This window comes from Teleopsis dalmanni, unplaced genomic scaffold (genome assembly GCF_002237135.1).
Source record: "Teleopsis dalmanni isolate 2A unplaced genomic scaffold, ASM223713v2 unscaffolded_contig_1881, whole genome shotgun sequence".
Taxonomy (NCBI): Eukaryota; Metazoa; Arthropoda; class Insecta; order Diptera; family Diopsidae; genus Teleopsis; species Teleopsis dalmanni.
In genome coordinates this window covers 1-8127 of record NW_024033263.1, presented here as the reverse complement: position 1 = coordinate 8127, position 8127 = coordinate 1, and the positions used below count along the sequence as shown (strand labels likewise).

General features: G+C 30.0%; 1 pseudogene; it reads right to left on the bottom strand.

Moving 5' to 3' along the window:
- Window positions 1-1249: 1249 nt before the first annotated feature.
- On the bottom strand, window positions 1250-6496 carry LOC119664392 (annotated as a pseudogene).
- Between the last annotated feature and the right edge of the window lie 1631 nt (window positions 6497-8127).

Sequence of the window (8127 nt, the reverse complement as noted above, 5' to 3'; positions counted from 1 at the left end):
TAAAATTTTTGAAATAATCCAGTAACACTTAATAGTTTGTTTAAAATTAAATAAATGCTTACACATAATATTTTGAAAATAAATTATTTATTATTTCTTTTTGCCTTTTGTTAATAGCATTTTAATGCATATTTCTCTAACAATTTAGATATTTTTTTTTGCTTATTTCCGGTATATGTAAGTTTAACATCTGAGGTTGTTTTATAGTTTGCTTTATATAGTTTATAAAATACTTTAGTTAGCTAAACAATTTTAGTTTAGTTCTTTAAATCAATGTGATATAATTTAATTTTTTGCTATTTTTATACTGAGCAATTTGAGTTCATCACAGTGTTATATTTAACAACAAATTTATAAGTTCCTATATTTTTACACATTATTGTTATTATTGTTATAAATCCTATGCTACATAGCTAATAAATTATACGAAAAATTAAAAAGGAATTAACTTTTATTAACTATTTTATAATTATGGCATTTATATGCATTTTTCCAAAAATTTTTATTGAAGTAATGAAAACAATTCAGATATTCAATAGATATAAACATTTATATAATAATTGATTAATTTTTTTTTTTAGAACACAATTTAAAGTTAACTTAAGTATCAAAAATAAACTCTTTTAATCAAAAGGACTAAGAACTACTAAAGAAAAAAATTTACATTTAATTTAAAAATGTCAAAATAAATTACTTAAGTACAAAATTCTTGCATATTTTCATTTTTCGTATATAAAAAATTAATTTAATTAAATTAAATATTTAAATTAAGAATTCTTCTTCTTAGTTTAACTCTCTTAATCTTAAAAGTTCTGAGAGAAGTATGCCTTTACACTTTAAAAAATAGAATTAAAATTATAAATTAAATGCTTGCTACGGCCCTGCTACATAATATTGAGGCTTTGCTATACCCAATGAAGGAACTCCTAAACCGTGACAGAATTAGTTTTATTTTATCTAAGATGTAGCCTTATATGCTAAAAAGGAAAAAAAGATTAATAATTGAAAAATAATTGTTCTACAAAAATAATATCATCTATCATACATTTATTGACCAATTATTAAGTATATAATTATTATTTAAAATTTAAAAAGCTTATTCACAAACACATTTTATGCTAACATATATATTTATATATATATAAAAGTCCTTATCTATATATTTATCAGTAGTTAATAATTATTTCACATCTATAAATGAACAATAAAATCAACATAAATAAATTCAAAAATATTTTCCTATCTTAAAATTAATTAAATATTTTGCTTCTGGGTTGGCAACAATATTTGTATGTGTTTGATTCAATTTAACCTTATAAACATTTTAACTATTAACAATGATCATATAACGTTTTTTCTTGGAAAGTTGTCTTAATATTACAACATCAAGGAATAAGTAATGCTCCATAAAAAGACAAAAGTTTGTGCTTATGTTCCTGATAATATTAGCAGGAGACACCCTGTTTTGCCACAGTGTACCAAGTGCGCACCTTTACTAGCGAAGGTGAGTCAGGAGTTGTTGGTTCCCGGTCTTGTCGTTGCTCTTCAACTTCTGGTCCAACGACAGCAGCAACATCACTGCTGGCTGTGGCTGACTGTGCTAGTGGCAGTTGTGAAAAATGTTGCTGCTGTTGCCGTGACTCGTCAGCAGCGACAGTGGAACCGATATGCGCCGGACTGACATGTCGGCTACTGTAGCTGCTACCAGCCGTACTAGTTTTTGTACGTAAGCTTTGGGTGCAACATTGTCCATTGGTAGTTGCTGTGGCAGTTAAAGTTGGCGATAATTTTTGATTTGCATTTTGATTATGTTGTTCATTTGGTTCGCATTCAATTGTGATAATTGTACAGTGTTGTTGTTGTTGTGGTTGCTGTTGTTGTTGTTGTGTTGAGTGTATATGTTTTTTATGTTGTTGATGATGTTGATGTTGTTGGTGTTGTTGATGTTGATATTGGTGTTGGTGTTGGTGCGCTGGATGAGAGTGTGCATATTGATGTTGATGTGTATGTGTGTGTGTATAGATGTATGGGTGTGTATATTGATATTGTTGCAATTGCTGTTGCTGTTGATATGCGAATTGTTGCTGTATTTGCGGATGGTGAAAATGCATTGGCGGCAGGTGAACGTCACGTCCAAATTGCGGTCCAACTTGTGGACAACGAAAACGTATAGCTTCTTCATTGGCAGCATTTAAGTCTACGCGCCGTGTTGGCAGTATTTGATTCGTACCTTGTCTTGCGTCTCTACGATTACTTTTACTTCTGTTATGACGATTTTGACGATTTTGTTGTTGTCTGTGTTTGCTGCGTTTGCGTTGCCTGTGGTGATTCTGTTGTTGTTGTTTTTGCTGTTGCTGTTGTTGCTGTTGCTGCTCCTTCATACGTTGACGTTGTTTTATAAAACGTAATTGCAATTCAGACTGTGGACGCAAACAATGCCGACAGAAGGAGGAATCGTCACTTGTTTCCTCGCTTTCAGATGCCAGATTTGTTGTGATGCTTGCAATTGATCTGACATCTTCAGCTATTTCTTCGCCAATACATTGAATTTTTATCTCATTAGTCTTACCTCTACTTGCTAATTTATGTGTTTTTTTATCTATAGTTTTTTCCTGCTCTTTTTGATATTTAAGGTTTGACTTACGTTTGTCGTTATTTTTACTTCTTTCCTTTTGAGTTTGTCGTTGTTGTTGAGAATTTTTCTTTTGTTGTTGTTGGTTGTGACGTTTATTGTTACGTATTTTACTGCTGCCTGTCTCCAAACGTTTTAAGTTTGAATATTCATCTCCTGCGTCCATTGGATATGGTCAGAATGCTGTATCAAACACCGACATAGAACTCGAAATAGCCTCATCGTTTCGACACGCCTCCAGGAATTCTTCCAGTGTAACAACTCCATCACGATTTATGTCCATTTTCTGAAAAATTAAGTAATTTCATATTAATTTAAATTAGTTTTTTAGACTACGGATTGTAAACTAATTATGAAATTGGAATATTTCCTAAGACTACTGACAGTGTCTACAGTACATGGCAACTCTCGAAATAGCGTTGTATGATCAGCCAAATTTCAATAAATTAAATAAAATTTTTATCCTTGTCTTTTCTTTACTATTCGAATCCGTTTAAAAGTTAAACAGATTCTTTTCGTAATAAAGAAGCGTCGCTCTCGACAAGAAAAAATTAACATTAAAGATAATAAATTAATTTTTAATGTACGTTTTGACGAAAGAAACTAATTTCTTAATATAAGCTAATGTTTTCGATAGAAAGGTTTTTATCAAATAATAGTGAAATTGAAAGAACAATATTTTTTTTTATTATTATTTTTATTAATCAAATTTTTGGCTGAGAACATAATATATATGACTCCAAGAATATCGTAAGAAACTGACTAAAACCAAGTCGAAGGGGTGAATAGAGAAGATTTCCATCAATGACCTGGAGAGCAGTGTGGGAAACATTACCCTAGTACTTATGGGAGAGAGATGCAGTAAAAAAAAGAGGCTTAGTACGTAAAGAAGTAGGCTCATCCACGCCAAAAAGCACGGGCATGTTATCGGAAGACTGTGACAATTAAATAACAGAGTCTATTTATTTTGAAATAAGTTAAATACTGCACTAGGGTTTCAAAACTATATATAAACAATTCAATTATATATTAATAATTCAAGTTTGCGGGTCTAATAATTTACGTACAACTATATAGAAATATTTTCAAATTGTGGGAAGATATTGATATTTGAACCATTTTTGTTACGTTTTGTACGTTTGTTTCACAGATTAACCTCTTTGGTAAATCTAGATATATGTTGTTAGTTTCCAATATAATGTCCTCTTAATGGGGGTTACTCGTTTCTCAACAAAACTGATTTTACCCTTACCAAAGGGTAAGCTTTTGACCACATTTGCAAAATAACTATTGTGGAAGGATATCACTTTTATTTAACAGAAAGTTTTTCAACCAAACAGTTAAAAGGATGTATTAAATAATGCGAATAAGAAGAAAGATTTATAGATTTGATATTAAATTCTTTAATTTCAACAGTGGTAATTACTGAATTATACGTGGCTATCTTATCTTAGTAAAACAAAAATGTTTTCCTTAGTAGATGGAAACCTCCTTCTGGAACTAAAACATTTTACTTACATATTAATATTTTGCAATAAGTTTGGTTCAACTCTTTCTACGGTAATCAATTTGCTATTGGTAACTAAAAAAGTCCAACTAAAAAGTTATCGGCTATGACAATCCAATTAAATAGTTACTAATCAGTCATTACTAATCATAACAGGAGTAGAATTACTTTATTCTATTATTTTCCTATATCTATTCCATTAACATCCAACACTAAGTTTGTTTTATTTAGTACCAAAGTACTAGATCTAGTATCTAGTGGCTTTGTATTTAATTGCTCAAGGAGGTTACGGTTACCTTTAACTCTTCAACATAGTTCTGTTCCATTACTTGTGTTCAAAACGTAGTACTCGGAAATTAACAATAAAAAATAAGTTGAATTGAAATATTAGAACCCCTCACAGGAATTGCGAAATTTTACTTACAGTAACTTTTTTGTACTTCGGTCGACATAAGTTTCTTAAGTGTTTTCTACACCGATAAGTCATAGGTATTTAGTTGGCAAATAGAATCGGAGAATATAATATTGATTTTTCGTCGTCATTAACACATGGAATAATTTACTGCTGCTTTTATTGTACCATACATCATTCCATAAATGGGAGACTTTATATAATTAACAAATCGAAATTTCCGATAAAATAATATAAAAACTGAATGTTTTTCTAAAACCGTATAACCACTAAATAAATAGAAAAATTCGACTTTATGGTAATGCATAGAGAACTCTATGTAACCTTAAAATATATACGTTTAAAAGCGTCAGAATTTTCATACGCCTGTTGCGCGACAGTTTCGCTTATGCAGTTGACTGGGGTAGTTAATTGAGTGGATGATTGGATCTGTCACCGAAAGAGACAGAATATTCCTTGAGATTCAGAAGATAAAAAGAATTTTTCAAAAAGGAATCGGTTGTCAGTTTTACGAATCGATATGTGTAAAACATATTAACAGTAAAGTTATAGTAAAAATTATATATTGGTTTTATAATTTTACATTTTTTTCTCCACCCCACTACTTTATCAACTTTTAAAGTGTTTAAAATAAGTTATACATCTACTATAGCTATTTTGTAAGAGTATATAACTCCAAATCTTAATCAAGAGTATTTTTAATCAAAAAGATAGTGAAAGTGGGCATTTAATAATTGTATTTGTGGTATTGTTTGATTGTAGCAATTTTATATTGTAAAGTTCACCAAATATAATTATTAATAAAGTGTTATATGTTGAAATCAGTGATATTAGAATATTCCAAAAATATATATATTTATACAATCCTTTTTGATTGAATACAAAGAAAAGATAGTAGAATGAAAAACCTCTTGACCCAAAAATACATTAAATTATTTAACAAACAGAAATTATATCCAATTAAGAAAATTACGAATAACTCAGATAATTTTATGAAAAATTATTATTATTTAAATATTTAAACTGAGTATTATAAGTAGAATGTTTAATAAATACGACAGCTTAGTTTTGGTACGCTTTGACAATAACTGAACCAAGAAAAGAAAAATATTTGAACTACTTTCACAGAGAAACGTGGTTGGAATTGCTAAATAAATTCTCTGTCCCAGTCATTCCTACAGGCAATATTTTATTTGAAAGTCGTTACTATTTAATTATATTCAGTAAAGCAAAATCCTACACTGTGTTCATAATATATTATTGTCTCAAAGCTACATACATTCAAACTTATTCCTACAAGTAACAGAAGCTTTATTGTTTTATAGTTGCATATTATAACAAATTATACTGGATTTAATAATTCATTTATAAAATATTTATGCGACAAGAATATTATTTTTTGATATGCATAGCTCATTTTTCGAAGAAAATGCAAATCCCTTAAACCACTTTCAAAAATGCCCAAATATTTCGAATACGAGCACTACGTTCCTTTAATATATTTAGGTATATATGTTTATATAAATATACGTATAGTAGGTACACAGTACGGAAATCTATCCAATTAACATAAAAATACTTAACAAAAAAGTAGGTCCAACAATACCTACAAAGTTAAGACTTCCTGTCCAACAGACGATATTATGAATTCAAAATGACATCCTGCTGTCATTTTTCGTTAAATTTCTTACTTATCGTTTCCGCATCTGATGTGCTTCATCTTACCACTCACCTGAAATATTTGCTCGACTTTGCCTTTGATTTTCTCCTCCTCCGGCATTTCGTCAGGCAGTCGTCCCATCAGTTCGTATATGGCAGTCACAATATCAGTCATTTCCTCCCTCGTAATAAAGCCATCGCCATTGATGTCGTACAATGAAAATGTCCAGCGTAATTTTTCCTCCACTGAACCACGCGACAGTATCGAAAGTCCTTGCACAAAATCCTGCAAATACAAAATAAATATGTACGAGTATTACATTTTCAGATATAAATAAAGTTGTTGGTAGTAAATAAAGAAATTGAAAATATGTTTTAAGAAATTGCTTGTAAACCGCAATTGCGAACATTTATTTTGTATTTTTTCAGAAAGAATCTTTCGTTGTGCCATTGAGTAAATATTTGAAAGGATATGGCAAATATAACAATGAGAAGCTTCCCGTTTGTTGGGGTTGTTTTGTAGATTAATCTTAAATTGCGCTTTATTGGGTTGTGATGATAAAGGAATTTAAGTCGTTTTTAGGAAATTCTTTATCAAAAAGGTTTTTATCAAATTATTTCAATTTGAATAATGCGATTTTGTTTTAAATGTTTCAAGTTACCTCAAAATGTTTTAAGTGTTCTTTAAGTGTAATGTAATAGTACCTGTCTCATCTACTATTACAATTAAGATACTTTAAATCGTTATAGAAAACTACTTATGTATCTAACTTCTAAGTGTTAGATATTGAGATTCAATTAATTTTACCTTTATTGTGTAAGTAAATGTATTATTAAATTTTTTTATTATTTTAATGACCCAAAAATACCTCCAATGGAGGTATAAAGTGATTCCTGTCGACTCTCTAATGAGGAGAAAGAAATATCAGAATATATTCTTTGCAACTGCTCAGCGGCGGCAAGACGACTACCTTGGAAGCGGGATCTTAGTCCCAAATCAAATAGGTGAAATTAAGCCCACAGCAATTACAAGATTTATAAGTAGTCTAAAATTGTCCTAGTTGGGCCTATAGGCGCACAATAGATTTCATAGGTCGGGGTGCTTTAACAGCCTATTACTTAATAATAATAATAATATATTTTCAAAATTCATATGCAAATGTTGTGCAAAACTTTTCGCCAGCAATACAACAAATTAAACTGGCCACCATCGAGCGCAATATGTCAGAGGAACTGAAGCGCTATAAGAAAACTTATCACAAAGAGGAGGAACGTTACATTCAGCAGATGTTGGTCGAAAATCCAATTATTGTCGAACGTTGTGGACTAACCACCAACACCACCTCAGGTTCAGAAGAACCACTTAGTCGTGAGGAACAGTTGCGACCTCAGCGTGCTGAATTTTGCCGGCGATCGCGCATTAATAATAAAATTAATAAGGCAAAGATTAAGTATCGCCATAAATATATTTCGGAGAAATATTCAAAAAACGTGCAAACGTTGGAACACCTCCGGAACGTCATTAGCCAAGCGGAATCACTTTTAATTCGTAATGGACTAAGTGAAACGGCACTAAGGCAATTACGAGCTGGATATGGTTTGGATTGAATAATGCATAATCTAATTAGTTATAAATTATTTTAACGAAAAGAAAAGTGTGATTTAAAATAATATAAATTATATCTAATATATTATATTTATATTTTTTAAAATATAATTGATAAATACAAAACAAACATATAAAGTCTTTTCATTTTTCCTATAATCTAAATTACTAAAACAATTTTATCAGATACAAAAAATACTTTCTCACTTCTTCAATAAAGGATATGACTTCATCTGTTGCATAAGTTCTCACAGGTTTTGCAAGTAACAAAGTAATATATCTATAATCAAGCTTCAATTAATTTTTGATTT